Here is a 20,839-nt window from a genome sequence, read left to right on the forward strand (position 1 = left end):
AATTTATGCATGAATCCACAAGGGAATAGTTCTCTGATATATTTTTATTACAAAATTTGGTAATCGTTACGTCAAACCAAATCCCTTATATTATTGGGCTGGTTTGACAGCTTGAGTATGAACATCATTTGGTAAATCGTATTATATGTATCATACGTGAAATGTGACATAGTATCTCATCTTTGTTATTAAGAGAAAACGAAAGTGTTATAATGATCAACCGATATATCATTTAATAGTCTTTTAAAATTCTTAAATGAACATGCAAAACCTATTTATACATATATATATATATATATATATATATATATATATTATTTTTTCACGTTAGGAATGTGATTAATAAAAAATAAAACTACTAGCCTATACGACGAAATATTATTTACTTCTGCTGTTTGAATAGAATAATTCTCTTATTGAGGCGATATTTGTTTGCCATAACCATCATCTGAAAACAATAGTTCCATGATAATAAGTGTTCTGAATCGAAACTCAAACAGTCAAACTAGAAAAGGGTTAGTTTCATGTGAGCGATTGCTTTTTGACATAATTAACATGTATCAATCTAACTATTAACCTCGCCTACTAGCATGTCATTTTGCAGCGTTATGTTTTGTTTTTCATTCTTCCTTACGCACCGAAGGCTAAGAGCATTTACATTTCACACAGTTTCCGAGAAAAAAAAATAATATAATAACATGTTTTTTATGAATCTGTGTATCACTCGAGCTCGTTGGGAATAACCTGTATCAATGTTGTACGCGGACCCCATTAACACGTGATGGTCCACGATTGGTTGGTTTATTAACTTAAAAAAAATAAAAAAATCAAACGAAAATTTTTTTTTATAATAATCAAAAATGGATTTTGGGAATCGAGATTCGGGGAATTCACCAATGAAAGTGCTCTAAGAGCTTGATAATTGGAGGGTTCTTAGGGTGGGATAGCGGAATATAAAAACCGCCTCTTGACTTTTAACTAAAAAAACTAAGAACCGGTTTTTAAAACTCTATTTAACAGCCGATTCTTACATTTTCTAGTTAAAAATTAAGAGACGGGTTCTTATATTCTGGTAAAAACTCCACCGTAAAAACTCTCCAATAATCATGCTCTAAAAGTAAAAATAAAAAGACTTACAAACACCAGGCACCATATATACTTGATAGATACCATATGTCTTATATGCACAGATCTCTCTCTCTCTCTCTCTCTCTCTCTCTCTCTCTCTCTCTCTCTCTCTCCCTCCCAAGACAACAATGCCAACCAATGGATCTGACCGTCATGCGTCACTGATGAGCAAGCAAGACATGGCCACCTTCTCCGACAAGATACCGTCGACCAAACAAAGGTTATCTTCTCAGGCACCAGCTTGTCCTTCCTTTAGAATATACTACTACGACGGAGCCGCCGGTTCCATCCCGTTCGAATGGGAATCCCATCCCGGCACTCCCAAGCACAAGCACCCCTCCTCGGAGCTACCTCCGCTGCCTCTCACCCCTCCGCCGTGTCATTTGTCCTTCTCCAGCGAACAAATCCGTCGTGGCTCAAGAAAACCCATCAAGAAAATCCTAGCACTAATCCATACCAGACTCTTGTGGTTATCATCAGGTGGTCACAAGAAGAATAAAAAGGTCATGAAACTGTCGGCTTCGTCACCGTCTCTGTCGGAGAGGGTGCTGATCGATGAGAATGAGTACCATCTGTTCAAATCTCACACAAAAGGGAAGGTCATTACAAGATTTTCGTCCTTTCACTACAAGAAAACAGCGATATTCTGACGGACATTCCGACGGAAAATGAAATCCTCGGAATATACCGAGGAATTTCCGAGGAAATTCCGAGGAAACACAAAATTGGGTTTCCTCGGAATTTCCTCGGAATATACCGACGGAATTCCGAGGAAACTACAGTCCGTCGGAATATTCCGAGGAAATTCCGAGGAAAACTCTGTTCCTCGGAAAAAACCGATGAATTCCGAGGAAATATTATAGCCGTTGGAGAGCCGTTGGGGGATTTTACAAAATTCCGAGGAAATTCCGACGAACTAGTTTTGTCCGTCGGAATTCCGTCGGAATTTCCTCGGTATGTCGGCAGGATTTAAACTATAAATACAAGCACTCCTCTTCCTCTTCATTCACTTCATATCTTCATCCTCCCTCTTACTCTATTTACACACGAATTTGATTCATAAAAAATATGTCTTCTTCAAATTATTTTCGTTCTTGGATCGATCGACCTCATTTGGATCCGAACACGAGATTACTTACGGAAGAATACCAACGAGGTATAACTGAATTCATGGGGTTAGTTCACCGACAACCGGAAGCAAAAACAGGTATGTTAAGATGTCCTTGCTCTAATTGTAAAAATAGAAAGGTTATTAAAGAGTGGGATGTTTGGACTCATCTATATTTGAGTGGGTTTACACGAAGTTACAAAATTTGGTATCATCATGGGGAAACTGATTATGAACATGGTAGTACTAGTGAACCTCAGCCAGCGGTTAGATTAGAAGAACCAATTAGAACGGATGTAGATTATGGTGTAGGTACTGAGCAGATGGTAAATGATCATTTTAGAGGGGAAGATTTACCCAATGCAGAAGCTAGGAGATTTTATGATATGTTGGATGCTGGAAAGCAACCATTGTACGAAGGTTGCAGAGATGGTCATTCAGCTTTATCATCTGCTACAAGATTGATGGGCATTAAAACAGATTATAATTTGGCTGAAGACAGTGTGGATGCGATTGCTGATTTTGTAAAAGGTATTCTACCCGAGGATAATGTAGCTCCTGGTTCATACTACGAGGTTCAGAAACTCGTAGCTGGTCTTGGTTTATCGTATCAGGTAATAGATGTATGCAGCGACAACTGCATGATTTATTGGAGGGTGGATGAACAGCGGGTTACATGCAAATTTTGTGGAAAGCCTCGTTATAAAGATACAATTGGAAGAGTTCCAGTGCCATATAAAAGGATGTGGTATTTACCTTTGACGGAAAGGTTGCAGAGGTTGTATCTGTCTGAACGCACAGCGCAACCAATGAGATGGCATGCGGAGCACTCAACAGATGGTGAGATCAGACATCCTTCAGATGCAAAAGCGTGGAAGCATTTCCAATCAAAGTATCCCGACTTTGCGTATGAGAGAAGAAATGTCTACCTTGGATTATGTACTGATGGTTTCAGTCCGTTTGGCAAGAGTGGAAGACAGTATTCTCTATGGCCCGTCATTCTTACACCATACAACCTCCCCCCAAACTTGTGCTTGCGACGAGAGTTTTTGTTTCTCTCGATTCTCGTTCCCGGACCAGAGCATCCTAAGAGATCACTTGATGTGTTTCTTCAGCCACTAATATATGAGTTGCAACAACTATGGGCTCAAGGTGCCGAAACATACGATGTTTCGTGTAAAGAAAACTTTCAAATGCGGGCAGTACTAATGTGGACAATAAGTGATTTTCCAGCATATGGTATGTTGTCTGGATGGACAACGCATGGAAGGCTATCATGTCCATATTGTCAAGATAACACTGATGCTTTCCAACTAAAGCACGGAAGGAAAACGTGTTGGTTTGACTGTCACAGGAGATTCCTACCACCTGATCATCCATATCGTAGGAGTAGGAATTTGTTTACGAAGAACAAGAGGGTGTTTGACAGTCCACCTCCGGAAATTTGTGGGAAAGATTTGAAGATACAACTAAGAGATTTTGGTGCAGAAAGGACGCCAGAAGTCGGTGGACATGAGCGTTTTCCGGTAGATGCTGTTGGAGAACTACATAACTGGCACAAAAAAAGTATTTTCTGGGATCTGCCATACTGGGAGGATCATCTGCTAAGGCATAATTTAGATGTCATGCATATTGAGAAGAACTTTTTTGACAATCTCATGAACACGATCCTTAATGTTCAAGGTAAAACAAAGGATAATTTGAAGTCAAGACTGGATTTAGTCGATATATGTGCTCGTTCAGAACTTCATGTTGATGAGAATGGTAGGGCTCCTTTTCCCATATACCGACTTGATGCAGCGGGAAAAGATGCGTTCTTTGATTGGATTTCAAACGATGTGGAATTTCCAGACGGTTACGCATCAAATTTGCGTAACTGTATCGACAGAAAGGAAGGAAAGTTTACTGGCTTGAAAAGCCACGATTGCCATGTAATGATGCAGCGCCTCCTTCCGTTCGCCTTCAAGGAAATATTACCACGAAATGTTCATGAAGCAATTGCAGGGATAAGTGGTTTCTTCCGCGATTTATGCACGAGATCAGTGACTCTTGAAGGTATTGAAAATTTGAAGACTAACATAGCCGTGATTCAGTGCAACCTTGAGAAGATATTTCCTCCCTCATTTTTTGATGTTATGGAGCATCTTGTTATTCACCTGGCAAGAGAATTGGAACTTGGTGGTCCTGTGCAGTATAGATGGATGTATCTGTATGAGCGGTATATGTTCCATTTGAAGAAGATGGTGAAAAATTTAAGTAGGGTGGAAGGTTCTATAGTCGCACAGATGATCAATGAAGAAACTTCAAACTTTGCCGAGTACTACTTTCCAGCAGAAGTTCAGACCAAAAACAGAAGACCTGCTCGGCATGATGATAGAGGCGAACGGGCAACATATCATTTTACGGTTCCAGACATTTTCACAGACGTTGGACGACTTAGCGGAAAACCAAAGGACCGTCGACTTACTGAGCAGGAGCGCAGTCATTTGCAAACATATTTGCTCACCAACTGCGAAGACGTTCTTCAATATGAGAGGTAAATAAATGAGCTTACAAATTTTTATTTTAACAAGTTGAAATTTAAATCTTAATTAATTACATTATTGTCATCATATACAGGATTTTCATGGCAGAAAAGCGGTTCGAGTATAGATACGCCACAGAGGACGAACTAGAAGAAATGAAGCAGAGAGAATTTACTGGATGGATGTTTACTTATGTGAGTGCTTTAAACAAATTAAAATATATTTTATCACATATTTATACTAATTCACATTTATTGATATAATATATATATATATGTGCTATTAATAGGTGTCTGCTGGTTTGGCCAGAGGTGAAACATTTGACGATTGGATACGTGAGATGGTCGTTGGACCAAACTTTGTTGTGAAGTCATATCCGAGATTTTGTTTAGATCCAAAAAAGGTCGGGTTTTGCCTTATAATTCTGTTTTCCGAACACGCATCGATCGATGCGTTTTGTTTCTATAACGCATCGATCGATCACATTCTTACGGCCCGGGCCATCTTGGTAATCGATCGATGCGTTTTTGTTCTATAACGCATCGATCGATGCGTTTTTAAAAAAACATACAAGATTTTCCGAGGAAATTCCGAGGAACAATTCAGATTGTCGATCGATCGATGGGATACTCTCATCGATCGATCACAATCTTACGGCCCGGTCCATCCTAGTAATCGATCGATGCGTTTGTGTTCTATAACGCATCGATCGATGCATTTTTAAAAAAACATACAAGATTTTCCGACGAAATTCCGAGGAACAATTCAGATTGTCGATAGATCGATGGGTTACTCTCATCGATCGATCACAATCTTACGGCCCCGTAAATCCTAGTAATCGATCGATGCGTTTTTGTTCTATAACGCATCGATCGATGCGTTTTTAAAAAAACATACAAGATTTTCCGACGAAATTCCGAGGAACAATTCAGATTGTCGATAGATCGATGGGTTACTCTCATCGATCGATCACAATCTTACGGCCCCGTAAATCCTAGTAATCGATCGATGCGTTTTTGTTCTATAACGCATCGATCGATGCATTTTTAAAAAAACATACAAGATTTTCCGATGAAATTCCGAGGAACAATTCAGATTGTCGATAGATCGATGGGTTAATCTCATCGATCGATCACAATCTTACGGCCCGGTCCATCCTAGTAATCGATCGATGCGTTTTTGTTCTATAACGCATCGATCGATGCATTTTTAAAAAAACATACAAGATTTTCCGAGGAAATTCCGAGGAACAATTCAGATTGTCGATAGATCGATGGAATACTCTCATCGATCGATCACAATCTTACGGCCCGGGCCATCTTAGTAATCGATCGATTTGTTTTTGTTCAAAAACGCATCGATCGATGCGTTTTTTTAAAAAAAATTACGTTTTGAAACCCCAAACACTAGTTCGTCGGAATATTCCGAGGAAATTTCGAGGAAGAAGAGGGTTTCGTCGGAGTTCCCTCGGAATAATCCGAGGAAATTCCGAGGAAATAGGGTTTTTAAACCGAAAACAACGTTTTGCCGTTTGAATAACACCTATATAACCCTTATTAAGTGTCTTACGTTCATTATGAAGTCAAAAATTTGTTCCTTACCGTATAATTAACACTTTTCCGATTGTATGAACGAAATCTCGCAACATAAGAGAAACACTTATACCTTTTAACGAACGGTAAAGGGAATACTTTCCATTAGTTTTGAAATTTGTTATTTCATGGTTTATGCTCATGTATACAAAGAATCCTCAATGGTATGCATTACAATTGTATAAGAAATGAAATACGGCAAAAAAAATTGATGTTTTGAAACCCCAAACACTAGTTCCTCGGTATTTCCTCGGAATATTCCGAGGAAATTCCGACGGATATTTTACTATCTGTCGGAATTTCCTCGGAATATTTTCATTTTACCGGGCAAATATTTCGCGAAAATTGAAATTATAATTCCGACGGAATTCCGACGGATAATGTCCGTCGGACCCTAGGTTTTATAACCACGAGCCCCTTCTTCTTCCCCATTTCTCTGTTCTTCCTCTGCGCGACTCCTCTCTTTCTCTCCGGCGATTTCCCCCTGAAATCCGACGATATCTCCGGCGATCTCCCTCTTCTCTTACACAAATCATGTAAGGACCCTATCCCACTCTCTTAGGTTCTATTTGTTAGGTTTTTGTGTAGTTTTGATAGATTTTTGTTAGGGTGATTGGTTAGGATTGTGATTTGGTTGTATAATAGGTTTAGAATTGTGATTTGGTTGAATAATTTGTTTTGTTGAATTGATTTAGAATTTTTTTATAATTTTTTTATTTTTTGTATTTATAAAATCAATTTTTGTATATAAAATCGATTTTTGTATTTTACAAAACGATTTTTCTATATAAATTTGATTTTTTGGATTTTACAAAAAAAACTTCTATATAAATTCGATTTTTTGGATTTTACAAAACATTTTAATTATTAAACAATTTTTATTTATTAAAACTATTTTTGTTTATTAGAACTATTTTTATATATTTATTAAAAAAATTTAATATATATAAATCTTTTTCTGTGATTAAATTATTTGGGATTTTTTTTTAATAAAAAAAATTAATTTATATATTTCTGTATTTATTAAATATATATTTTTTAATTTACAGGTCTCATGATGATCAGACCCGGCCTCGACAGCGTCGTGGTCGTGGTGGTACGGGGAGCCAGTCTCGGGATTCCAGCCATTTTCAGGATTCCCCTTCGCCCCACAGCTCCAACCATACATCTCCCTCTGCTGCACCCGCTCATGCTCCTCTCGCTCCCGCTGCTGCATCCGCTCCTGTTCCTCCGGGTCCTCCGGGAGTGATGAGGGTTGCGGAGTTGGTTCAACAGCCCGGTCGTGACCATCTTCCGTATCTCACTCCGTATCCACATGGACGGGGTCAAACATGGTAATTAAACATTTTTTTTTCTTTAAATTTGGATTCATTATTAACCGTTTGTTCTTTTAATAAGGTTCAACCGATCCGGGAACGGGATCAGCGCATGGATCAACCGTATGATGTACTCGGCCCTCGACAGTGGACATCCGACTTTCACTCACTTCCCAACCGACAAGCAGGTTCTGTGGTTTCGTCAGTTTGCGGTAAGTATTCTAATTTTTTACTTATATTTTTAATCTTTAATATAAATTTTCTACTAATTGTGTTTTTTTTTCAGCAAGAGTTCAACTGGAATTCCGATGAGACGCTCTTTATCTATCACCACTTCGTCCATAAAGTAATGGACAACTATGGGAAGCAGATCCACGAGTGGAAGAAGAAGTGGGAAATCAATAAGGTTCGATTTAATTTATTAAACAATTTTTTAATTTATTAAACTATTTTTTAATTTATTAAACTTTTTCTTTTTTTTTTAATTAAAAGGTCCCAAAGTCGATGAACGATACGGTCTGGAAGGAGTTGTGTGCGCATTGGGATAAGGAGGAGACGAAAGAAACTTCTTCCACCAACTCCACCAACCGCAGGAGCGACCGTAAAGGGAAGGGCATCTACAAGCATAACTTGGGTGCTCAATCTATTGCCACTCTCGGAGATCGCATGGTAAGTTCAACCGCTTTTTCTTCAATTATTTGAGTTTCAGAATTTAAATTTATTGTGCATTTCTTCTAATTTCTAATGTTTCTTTAATTTTATGTTTTTTTTCAAGGCGGAAGAAAATGATGGCGAGCCGGTCGATGATCTCGCCCTAATGAGGAGGGCGTATACCAACAAGAAGACCGGCCAGATTGATGACGGTCTTGTGAGGGACGTGGTCGACCTGGTCCAAACTCAGGTGGTAGACGAAGTGTCTCAGCTTCAAACCGAGGATGACGCTTCGACGGCTTCGACCAACTTGTCCCGGTGTCGAATCAACGAAATCGTTGAATCCGTAAGTTCTTTTTTTTTAAAGTTCAATTCATTTATTTCTTGGTTTAAATTTCTAAATTTGGCTTTTTTCTATTCAGTCGGTTCCAAAGAAGAAGGGACGTTTGTTCGGTTTGGGTCGTCGCACCCGGTCGGTTCCTCCTTCTTCTGCACCACCGCCCTTTGTTGATCCAGAAGTACTTACGGCTCAGTTGAAGGACAAAGATGATCGAATATCTTTGTTGGAGACCCAGATGGCGGCTCAACAGGCGGGCTATGAGGCACAGAGGAGGCTGAACCAGCAAATGATGGAGATGATGCAGAGGATGTACCCGAACGAGGTGTTCCCGGACGTGCAAGACCCGTAGTTTTTTTTTCCCCAATCTCTGAATGTTTTATTTTTATTTGTGAAACTTTGAATATTAATTAGTATGATTTCAATTTTACTTTTAATTTCATATTTTCGAATTTAAATTTCAGAAATTTTATTTTTTCAAAAAAATTAATATTTTTTACATTTCGAGGAAATTAATTATATTTTTCACTACATCGATCGATGCGTTTTTGTTCAAAAACGCATCGATCGATCCGTTTTTTTTAAAAAATATAGCGAGGGACATTTCCCTCGGAATTTTCCGAGGGACAACTCCCTCGGAAAATTCCGAGGAAAGGATCCCTCGGAATATACCGAGGGAATAGTTCCTCGGAATAAACCGAGGAAAAAGTCCGTCGGTATACTCCTATCGATCGATGTATATATGTCCAAACACGCATCGATCGATGAACTTCCGAGGAATTATCCCGACGAAGTTCTACCTCGGTATATTCCGAGGACTTTTCCGACAAACAAGGGATCCTCGGAATTTCCTCGGAAATTTATTTCCTCGGAATTCCGTCGGAAAATTCCGAGGGATTTCAGAGGAAAAAAGAAATTCCGAGGAATTATTTCCGACGACGTATTTCGTCGGAATTGCGTCGGAATAACGATATTCCGACGAAATTCCGACGATTTTTTCCTTCAGAGTCCTTGATGTTTTCTTGTAGTGTTTGACTCTTCTATTGATCACTACCCCATTCGCAGATCACAATCCCCCTCTTGCTTCGGAATTCGCGGATGTTTCATCTGGTAATATATTATGGGGTTCAGCATAAAAATCTGGAAAATAAAACTTTTCTTATAAATTGTATGTTGTTTTTTGAAACCTTTCTTATAAATTGTATGTTTCCCTAATATATTTGTAATCCCCATCGTCTTATTATATTTAATCAACCATGTCAGTAATAAGATAAAGCTCCAAACAGTTTCATGCTTTTTGTTATTTCATATATTTATTATTATTATTGTTTAGTAAGGGAATGAACAGAAATAACTGATCAGGAGATTAGAAAAGTCGCATTTCACTGGGCTTAGTATATATTTGAAACTTTGATGATATTTTGTTGTCAAGTGTAATCTTGACATGCTTCCGTGTAACTGTGAGTTTGACCCTTTGTCTTTGTTTTACATTAAGCCGTCGTCGTCTTTCAAGCAATGACACACACATGCAATGGGTTTTGGTGGTTCATTGATTTGTTCTTCTTTCCAAATGTTGCTTTGGCTTGGCCGTATTCTAAAATCTAATAAGTAGTAACGAAATTGCTGAAGTTATTTCATTCGGTCACTTAAAAAGAAAATATATACACATCTTTCTATATTATCTGGTCTTAAGAGTAATTAAACCCTTTTTTATCAACTAGAGGAGCTAAACTGATTTACTTTCATCTGATGATCCAGAATGTTCTTATTTAATGTTATGTTCTTAACTTTTTTTCAATTATGTTAATTTCCAGTGTTACTGATCTAGTGTTGTGAATGATCAAAGTTTTTTTAGATATTAAATAATATTAAATAGAATTGTAGAAAAACTAATATCATTGAACAAAACTAAATTATGAGTTAAGAAGTCAACTGACTGCCGAAAAGAAAAAACGAGGGTCATCTGAACTGAAGGTGTCGGCCGCTGCCATTGGAACGTGTGATCACTCGCCTATCGTGCGCGTATTAAAAATATTAATATGGAAGCCCGTTTGCTACGAGGCCCATGTAGTTTTAAATTAGTGACTATCTTTGTGTTGAGTGGGGAAGGAAATCAAACTTTTTTTCTTTTTTCTTTTTTCTTTTAGAAAGTCTATGTCTCAAAAAAGTTTTTAACTATTCGTCTCAAGATGAATTTAACCAACGATGCGAGCGAACACAAAAAAAAACGATGCGAGCGAGCGTGGCCGCCTCTCGTCTTTCCGATGATAGGAAGCTGTTTCGTGTTCTCCCAACTATACAGAGGTATCTCTATCGCCCGTGGTCTCTTTGTTTCGGTTGTGCTCTCCGGAGGAAGTGTGTGATCGGTTTTTGGATCTAGTATTCATGTAGTATAAGACAGGCAGCAGATGGATGAATTTCATTGAGAATCATTTTTTTGCTTCTTAATATCATAAACCATCCTGTTTAGAGGCTGTGACACTCCATTAGTTAGGCTAGCCTAGCGTGACGTATATTAAACTTTCTTTCATGATACATGGACATTGTTTTTATTTTTTGTCTATTAATTTAGTAAAACTTTATAATACTCCTTAAATTGAAAGATTAATCACTATACAATCGTTATTCTCTATAGAAACAAAGACAACAAAAGTTGCAAAACTCTTTGACCTTCATCATATGTTAGTGCATGATGTAACTATGCATTAAAACAATATTCGTATTTTTGAATTTTTTTCAAAATCTATGTGTTAACAACTCCTACGAAAATATTGAGTTTTTCGGTAAATGCTCTATATACTGAAACCTATGATCTTTAGTGTTGTTTTAAATTTTGTAAACACATTCTACATTTGTATTAATGTATATTAAACTCTCTTTCGTGGTACATGGATATTGTTTTAATTTTTTATCAATTAATTTAGTAAAACTTTATAATACTCCCTAAATTGGTGGATTAACCACTATAAAATCCTCATTCTCTACCTCTTTGACCTTCATCGTATGTTAGTGCATGATGCAAATATGCATTAAAACAGTATTGTCATATTTTTAAATTTTTCCCAAAATCTATGTGTTAACCCTTACGAAAATATTGATTTTTTCGTTAATGCTCTATATACTGAAGCCTATGATCTTTAGTGTTGTTTTAAAATCTAAACACATTCTTCATTTGCATTAATGAATATTAAACTCTCTTTCATGGTACATGGACATCATTTTATTTTTTATCAATTAATTTAGTAAAACTTTCATAATATTCCCTAAATTTGTAGACTAACCGCTATAAAATCGTTATTCTCTAGAGAAACGGAGACAACAAAGATTCCAAACCTCTTTGAATTTCATCATATGTTAGTGCATGATGAAACTATGCATTACAACAGTATTGTCATATTTTTGAATTTTTTCTCAAAATCAAAAATCTATGTGCTTACAACCTCCTACGAAAATATTGAGTTTTTCAGTAAATGCTCTATGTACTGAAGCCTATAATTTGTAGTGTTGATTGAAAATTTCAGAACACATTTAACATTGGTATTAATGTATGTTAAACACACTTTCAAAATTTTATTAATTAATCTAGTAAAACTTCGTAATACTTCATCTTATAAAATCGTTATTCTCTAGAGAAATGGAGAAAACAAAGGTTCCAAACCTCTTTAAATTTCATCATATGTTAGTGCATGATGAAACTATGCATTACAACAGTATTTTCATATTTTTGAATTTTTCTCAAAATCAAAAATCTATGTGTTTACAACCTCCTACGAAAATATTGAGTTTTTCAGTAAATGCTCTATATACCGAAGCCTATAATCTTTAGTGTTGATTGAAATTTTCAAAACACATTTAACATTGGTATTAATGTATGTTAAACTCACTTTCATATTACATGGGCACCTTTCAAAATTTTATTAATTAATCTAGTAAAACTTCATAATACTCCCCAAATGAGTGGACAAACCACTATTAAATAGATACTCTCTAGAGAAACGAAAAGATAACAAATGTTACAAACCTCTTTGACCATTTTCATATGTTATTGCATGATGCAACTATGCATTAAAACAATATTATCATATTTTTGAATTTTTCTCAAAATCTATGTGTTAACCCCTACGAAAATATTGAGTTTCTCGGTAAATGCTCTATATACTGAAGTCTATGATCTTTAGTGTTGTTTTAAAATTTCTAAACACATTTCACATTTGTATTAATCTATATTAAACTATCTTTCATGGTACATGAGAATCATTTTATTTTTTTATCGATTAATTTAGTAAAACTTCGTAATACTCCCTAAATTGGTGGACTAACCACTGTAAAATCACTATTCTCTAGAGAAATAGAAACTACAAAGGTTCCAAACCTCTTTGAACTTCATCATATGTTAGTGCAGGATGAAACTATGCATTAAAACAGTATTGTCATATTTTTAAATTTTTTTCAAAATCTATGTGTTAACTAACCCCTACGAAAATATTAAATGTTTTTGTAAATGCTCTATATACTAAAGCCTATGATCTTTAGTGTTGTTTTAAAATTTCTAAACACATTACATATTTTTATTAATGTATATTAAACTCTATTTCATGGTACGTGGGCATAGTTTTAATTTTTTATCAATTAATTTTGTAAAACTTCATTATAATCCCTAAATTGTCGGACTAACCATTGTAAAATCGCTATTCTCTAGAGGAACAAAGACAACAAAAGTTCCAAACCTCTTTAACCTTCATCATATGTTAGTACATGATACGACTATGCATTAAAACAGTATTGTCATATTTTTGAATTTTTTTCAAAATCTATAACCCTTACGAAAATATTGAGTTTTCCGGTAAATGCTCTATATACTGAAACCTATGATTTTTAGTGTTGTTTAAAAAAATTTAATTACATTCTATATATGCATTAATGTATATTAAAGTCTCTATCATGATACATGAGCATCGTTTTAATTTTTTATTAATTGGTTTTGTAAAACTTCATAATACTCCTTAAATTGGTGGACAAACCAATATAAAATCGTTATTCTCTAGAGAAATAGAGACAACAAAGGTTCCAAACCTCTTTGAACTTCATCATATATTAGTGCATAATACAACTATGCATTAAAGCTGTATTGTCATATGTTTGAATTTTTCTCAAAATCTATGTGTTAACCCCTACGAAAATATTAATTTTTTTCAGTAAATGCTTTATATACTAAAGCCTATGATCGTTAGAGTTGTTTTAAAATTTCTAAACACATTTTACATTTGTATTAATGTATATTAAATTCTAGTTCATAGTACATGGGCATCGATTTAATTTTAGGCCAACTAATTCAGTAAAACTTCATAATACTCTTTAAATTGGTGGACTAACCACTATAAAGTCTCTAGAGGAACAAAGACAACAAAGGTTACAAACCTCTTTGACATTCATCGTATGTTAGTGCAGGATGAAACTATGCATTAAAACAGTATTGTCATATTTTGAATTTTTCTCAAAATCTACGTGTTAACCCCTATGAAAATATTGAGTTTTTCGGTAAATGCTCTATATACTAAAGCCTATGATCTTTATTGTTGTTTTAAAATTTCTAAACACATTCTATATTCGTATTAATGTATATTAAACACTCTTTCATGGTACATGGGTATCGTTTTAATTTTTTATCAATTAATTTTTTAAAACTTCAAAATACTCCTTAAATTGGTGGACTAACCACTATAAAATCACTATTCTGAAAAGGAACAGAGACAACAAAGGTTCCAAAACTCTTTGACCTTCATCATATGTTAGTGCAGAATGCAACTATTAATTAAAAAGTATTGTTATATTTTTGAATTTTTCTCAAAATCTATGTGTTAATAACCCTACGAAAATAATAATTTTTTCGGTAAATGCTCTATATACTAAAGCCTATTATCGTTAGTGTTGTTTTAAAATTTCTAAACACATTCTACATTTATATTAATGTATATCAAATTCTCTTTCATGGTACATGTGCATCGTTTTAATTTTATGTCAATTAATTTAGTAAAACTTCATAATACTCCATAAATTGGTAGACTAGCCAATATAAAATCACTATTCTCTAGAGGAACAGAGACAACAAAGGTTCCAAACCTCTTTGGCCTTGATAATATGTTAGTGCAGGATAAAACTATGTATTAAAAATAGTACTGTCATATTTTTGAATTTTTCTCAAAATCTAAGTGTTAACGAAAATATTGAGTTTTTCGGTAAATGCTTTATATACTAAATCCTATAATCTTTAGTGTTGTTTTAAAATTTCTAAACACATTCTACATTTGTATTAATGTATATTAAATTATATTTCATGGTACATGACATCGTTTTAATTTTATGTCAACTAATTCAGTAAAACTTCATAATATTTCATAAACTAGTGAACTACCCACTGTAAAATCGTTATTCTCTAGAGGAACAGAGACAACAAAGGTTCCAAAACTCTTTGACATTCCTCATATATTAGTGCAGAATGAAACTATGCATTAAAACAGTATTGTCATATTTTTGAAATTTTCTCAAAATCTATGTGTTAACCCCTATGAAAATATTGAGTTTTCGGTAAATGCTCTATATACTAAAGCCTATGATCTTTAGTGTTGTTTTAAAATTTCTAAACACATTCTAAATTTGTATTAATGTATATTAAACTCTCTTTCACGGTACATGAGCATCGTTTTAATTTTTTATATATTAATTTTGTAAAACTTCATAATACTCTTTAAATTGGTGGGCTAACCACTATATAGTCTCTAGAGGAACAGAGACAAAAAAAAATGTTCCAAACCTCTTCAACCTTCGTCATATGTTAGTGCAGTATGCAACTATGCATTAAAACAATATTGTCATATTTTTAAATTTTTTTCTCAAAATCTATGTGGTAACCCCTACGAAAGTATTAATTTTTTCGGTAAATGATCTATATACTAAAGCCTATAATCGTTAGTGTTGTTTTAAAATTTATAAACACATTCTACATTTGTATTAATGTATATTAAATTCTAGTTCATGGTACATGGGCATCAATTCAATTTTATGTCAACTAATTCAGTAAAACTTCATAATACTCCATACACTGGTGGAATAGCCACTATAAAATCGTTATTTCTCTAGAGGAATAGAGACAACAAAAGTTACGAACCTCTTTTATATTCATCATACGTTAGTGCATGATGAAACTATGCATTAAAACAGTATTGTCATATTTTTGAATTTTTCTCAAAATCTATGTGTTAACCCCTATGAAAATATTGAGTTTTTCGGTAAATGTTCTATATACTAAAGTCTGTGATCTTTAGTGTTGTTTTAAAATTTTTAAACACATTCTACGTTTATATTAATGTATATTAAATTCTCTTTCGTGGTACCGTTTTAATTTTTTGTCAATTAATTTAGTAAACCTTCATAATACTCCCTAAATTGGTGAACTAGCCACTATAAAATCGCAATTTTCTAGTGGAACACAAACAACAAATGTTCCAAACATCTTTGACCTTAATCATATGTTAGTGCACGATGCAATTATGCATTAAAATAGTATTTCCATATTTTTGAATTTTTTTCAAAATATATGTGTTAACCCCTACGAAAATATTAACTTTATCGGTAAATACTCTATATACTAAATTCAATGATCTTTAGTGTTGTTTTAAAATTTCTAAACACATTCTACATTTATATTAATTTATATTAAACTCTCTTTCAAGGTACATGACCAACGTTTTAATTTTTTATCAATTACTTTTGTAAAACTTCATAATACACCTGAAATTGGTGGACTAACCACTATATATTTTCTAGAGGAACAAAGACAACAAAGGTTCCAAACCTCTTTGACCTTCGTCATATATTAGTGTACGATGCAATTATGCATTAAAACAGTATTGTCATATTTTTTGATTTTTTCTTAAAATCTATGTGTTAACCCCTACGAAAATATTAAATATTTCGGTAAATGCTCTTTATACTAAAGCCTATGATCTTTAGTGTTGTTTTAAAATTTCTGAACACATTCTAAATTTTTATTAATGTATATTAAACTCTCTTTTATGGTACATGGGCATCGTTTTAATGTTTTATCAATTAAATTTTTAAAATTTCAAAATACTCCTTAAATTGGTGGACAAACCACTATAAAATCGTTATTCTGTAGAGGAATAGAGACAACAAAGGTTTCAAACCTCTTTGACCTTCCTCATATGCTAGTTCATGATGCAACTATGCATTAAAACAATATTTTCATATTTATGAATTTTTCTCAAAATCTATGTGTTAACTCCTACGAAATATTAAATTTTTCGGTAAATACTCTATATACTAAAGCTTATGATATTTAGTGTTGTTTTAAAATTTCTAAACACATTATACATTTGTATTATACAAATGTATATTAAAATCTCTTTCATGGTACATGAGCATCGTTTTAATTTTTTTTATCAATTAATTTTGTAAAATGTCATAATACTCCCTAAATTGTTGGACTAACCACTTTATATTTTGTAGAGGAACAGAAACAAAAAAGGTTCCAAACCTCTTTGACCTTCCTCACATGTTAGTTCATGATGCAATTATGCATTAAAACAATATTGTCATATTTTTGAATTTTTCTCAAAATCTATTTGTTAACCCCTACGAAAATATTAAATGTTTCGGTAAATGCTCTATATACTAGAGCTTATGATTTTTAGTGTTGTTTTAAAATTTCTAACTAAATTATGCATTTGTATTAATGTATATTAAACTCTCTTTCATGGTACATGGGCATCGTTTTAATTTTTTATCAATTAATTTTTTAAAACTTCAAAATACTCCTTAAATTGGTGGACTAAATTGGTGGTATAACCACTATAAAATCGCTGTTCTCTAGAGAAGCAGAGACAACAAAGGTTCCAAACCTTTTTGACTTTCATCATATGTTAATTCAGGATGCAACTATGCATTAAAACAGTATTGTCATATTTTTGAATTTTTCTTAATATCTATGTGTTATCCCTACGAAAATATTGAGTTTTTCAGAACATGTTATATATACTGAAGCCTATGATCTTTAGTGTTGTTTAAAAATTTCTTAACAAATTCTACATTTGTATTAATATATATTAAACTCTCTTTCAAGGTACATGGGCATCGTTTAAATTTTTTATCAATTAAATTAGTAAAACTTCATAATACTCCCTAAATTGGTGGACTAACCACTATAAAATCGTTACTTTCTAGAGGCACAGAGACAACAAATGTTACAAACCTCTTTGACATTCATCATATATTATGCAACTATACATTAAAATAATATTGTCATATTTTGAATTTTTCTCAAAATCTATGTGTTACCCCTACGAAAATATTGAGTTTTTCGGTAAATGTTCTATATACTGAAGCCTATGATCTTTAGTCTTGTTTTAAAATTTCTAAATACATTCGAAAATTGTATTAATATATATTAAACTCTCTTTCATGGTAAATGGGTATCGTTTTAATTTTTATCAATTAATTTAGTAAAACTTCATAATACCCCCTAAATTGGTGGACTAACCACTATAAAATCACTTATCTCTAGAGAAACGGAGACAACAAAGGTTCCAAAGCTCTTCGACCTTCATCATATGCTAGTGTAGGATGAAACTATCCATTAAAACAATATTGTCATATTTTTGAATTTTTCTCAAAATCTATGTGTTAATCTCTACGAAAATATTGAGTTTTCGGTAAATGCTCTATATACTGAAGCCTATGATCTTTAGTGTTGTTTTAAAATTTCTAAACACATTCTACACATGTATTAATGTATATTAAACTCTCTTTCATGGTACATGGACATCGTTTTAATTTTTTATCAATTAATTTTGTATAACTTCATAATACTCCCTAAATTGGTGAACTAACCACTATATATAAAATCGTTATTATCTAGAGAAACGGAGATAACAAAGGTTCTAAACCTCTTTGAACTTCATCATATGTTAGTGCAAGATGCGACTATGCATTAAAACAGTATTGTTATATTTTTTTATTTTCTTCAAAATCTATGTGTTAACCCATTTAATTTTTCGGTAAATTCCATATATACTAATTAAGCCTATGATCTTTAGTGTTGTTTTAAAATTTCTCAACACATTCTATATTTGTATTAATGTATATTAAATTCTCTTTCATGGTACATGAGCATCGTTTTAATTTTTTATCAATTAATTTAGTAAAACTTCATAATACTCCCTAAATTGGTGGACTAACTCTCTAAAGAAACGGAGACAACAAATGTTCTAAACCACTGTGACATTCATCATATGTTAGTGCATGATGAAACTATGCATTTAAATAATATTGTAATATTTTTGAATTTTTTTCAAAATCTATGTGTAACCCCTACGAAAATATTAAGTTTTTCGGTAAATGCTCTATATATTGAAGCCTATGATCTTTAGTATTGTTTTAAAATTTCTAAACATATTCTATATTTGTATTAATGTATATTAAACTCTCATTCATGGTACATGGATATCATTTTAATTTTTTATTAATTAATTTAGTAAAACTTTATAATCCCTTATATACTAAAACACAAGTCACTTGACAAATGAAATTTTGACAAATGGATAATATTTCACAAAAAAAATTAAATAATTAAAAATAATCAACTAAAGAAAAAACATTTTCGATCCCTAATTTTTAGGTACTCCTTCCTAATTTTTCTTAGAATTTTACGTTCACGTCAAAGTTAACTAACCACGATTTCAAACTGTTTTGTTCTCTTATCTAATTTCTTATATTATCTACAAATTTAGTTTATGTGTTTTTTTTTTGCTTTTTCAATTTTCTCCGTTATCAAACAACAGATCATTTCATCATCTTTCCTAAATTTTCAATTTTGATCTCGACCGGCTCTTTCACATCTACTTTCTTTTGTCTAATACTAAATTCAAAGTTTTATTATTCATCACCTGGATAGATACTTAAAAGTTCATGATCGACAATTTTTTTTATATATAACATGTGGAATGCAATCATCTTTGAACTTTTCTCAAAGCAACAGTTGGATTGGCTCTACGTGGAGAAATTCTGGGAATCTTTAGGATTTTGTTGCAGGTATTCATGGTACCTTTTTTTTTTTAACTCAATGAGTTCATAACTTTTGCTGCAAAAGCCGAGTAACAATATAGCATAAAATCGTGTATTGATCAGTTTAGAAATCATCTTTGTTTACAGCAGACTTATATAAGAAATAAAAGCTGATTCAAGAAGAATATACGAGAGATCGGAGAAAATTTTGGACATATATGCTCTACTTGGCGAAGGTTGAAGACGATGGATGACAAAAGTGATGCAAAACGTGTGACAATTAGAAAGTGAAATAATTATTTACTTTATAGTAGTCCTTAACAATTAGGGACTTTTTAACACATTCTTAGCAACATAGCCGTTTAAAATCTACACCAAAAATTAGGACCTTGATCTTTGATGCTGAAAATCTACACCATTTAAGTGGTGAATGTGGGTAAGTCACATCATGTGTTAACTCATAAATAATTTTTAGTTTTAAAACAATTTTCTAAAATTAATTTTGCTATTTCTAACATTTTTATTGGATAGTTGTCACAGTTATCTAAAAAATTAAAAGTAATATATTTGCACACCTTTAAATTGTCTGGAAGAATTAAATAATGAGTCAAGAAAATGTTTTTTTAATAAAGCAAAGTAAATTTGCAAAACATTAATAAAAAATTCAACAAACTATCAAAAGAAGTAATGTAGGTTTATTTTTTTAGTGTGTGCTTTTTAAAAAAATCTTAGGTAATTAACCATGAAATGTCAACAAAATTGTTATTTAAAACTAAATTTAATAACTTAGTTTCATTACATCTAAATTTATACTATGTTAAAATTAAGTATTTGTTAAATTTAATGGGTCAAAATAATAATTTATTTTAATTGAAAATTATGATAAAAATCAAAGCATTTTAGAACAATGAATTACTAGTACTCTCTAAATTGATGGACTAACCACTATAAAATCGCTTTTCTCTAGAGAAACGTAGACAACAATCGGAGACGACATTGTTCAACAGTTCAAACACAGCCTATATATCTATTGAACTTCAAACGATTAGACCGAGGGAGATTAAAAGAATATGCCAAACCACTCTCCTGTATTCTTGGACATG

At 32.9% G+C, this 20,839-nt stretch overlaps 1 long non-coding RNA gene across 2 annotated transcripts; it reads left to right on the forward strand.

Moving 5' to 3' along the window:
* The first annotated feature begins 10,574 nt into the window (after window positions 1-10,574).
* On the forward strand, window positions 10,575-20,232 carry LOC106433812. Of its 2 annotated transcripts, none has more exons than XR_007321027.1 (3): window positions 10,575-10,961; window positions 19,711-19,763; window positions 19,884-20,232. It is a non-coding gene; the product is annotated as an uncharacterized LOC106433812 (long non-coding RNA). The 2 variants fall into 2 exon arrangements; XR_007321028.1 differs by having other exon boundaries at window positions 19,887-20,232.
* The last annotated feature ends 607 nt before the right edge of the window (window positions 20,233-20,839 follow it).

Source organism: Brassica napus, chromosome C3 (assembly GCF_020379485.1).
Source record: "Brassica napus cultivar Da-Ae chromosome C3, Da-Ae, whole genome shotgun sequence".
Lineage (NCBI taxonomy): Eukaryota > Viridiplantae > Streptophyta > Magnoliopsida > Brassicales > Brassicaceae > Brassica > Brassica napus.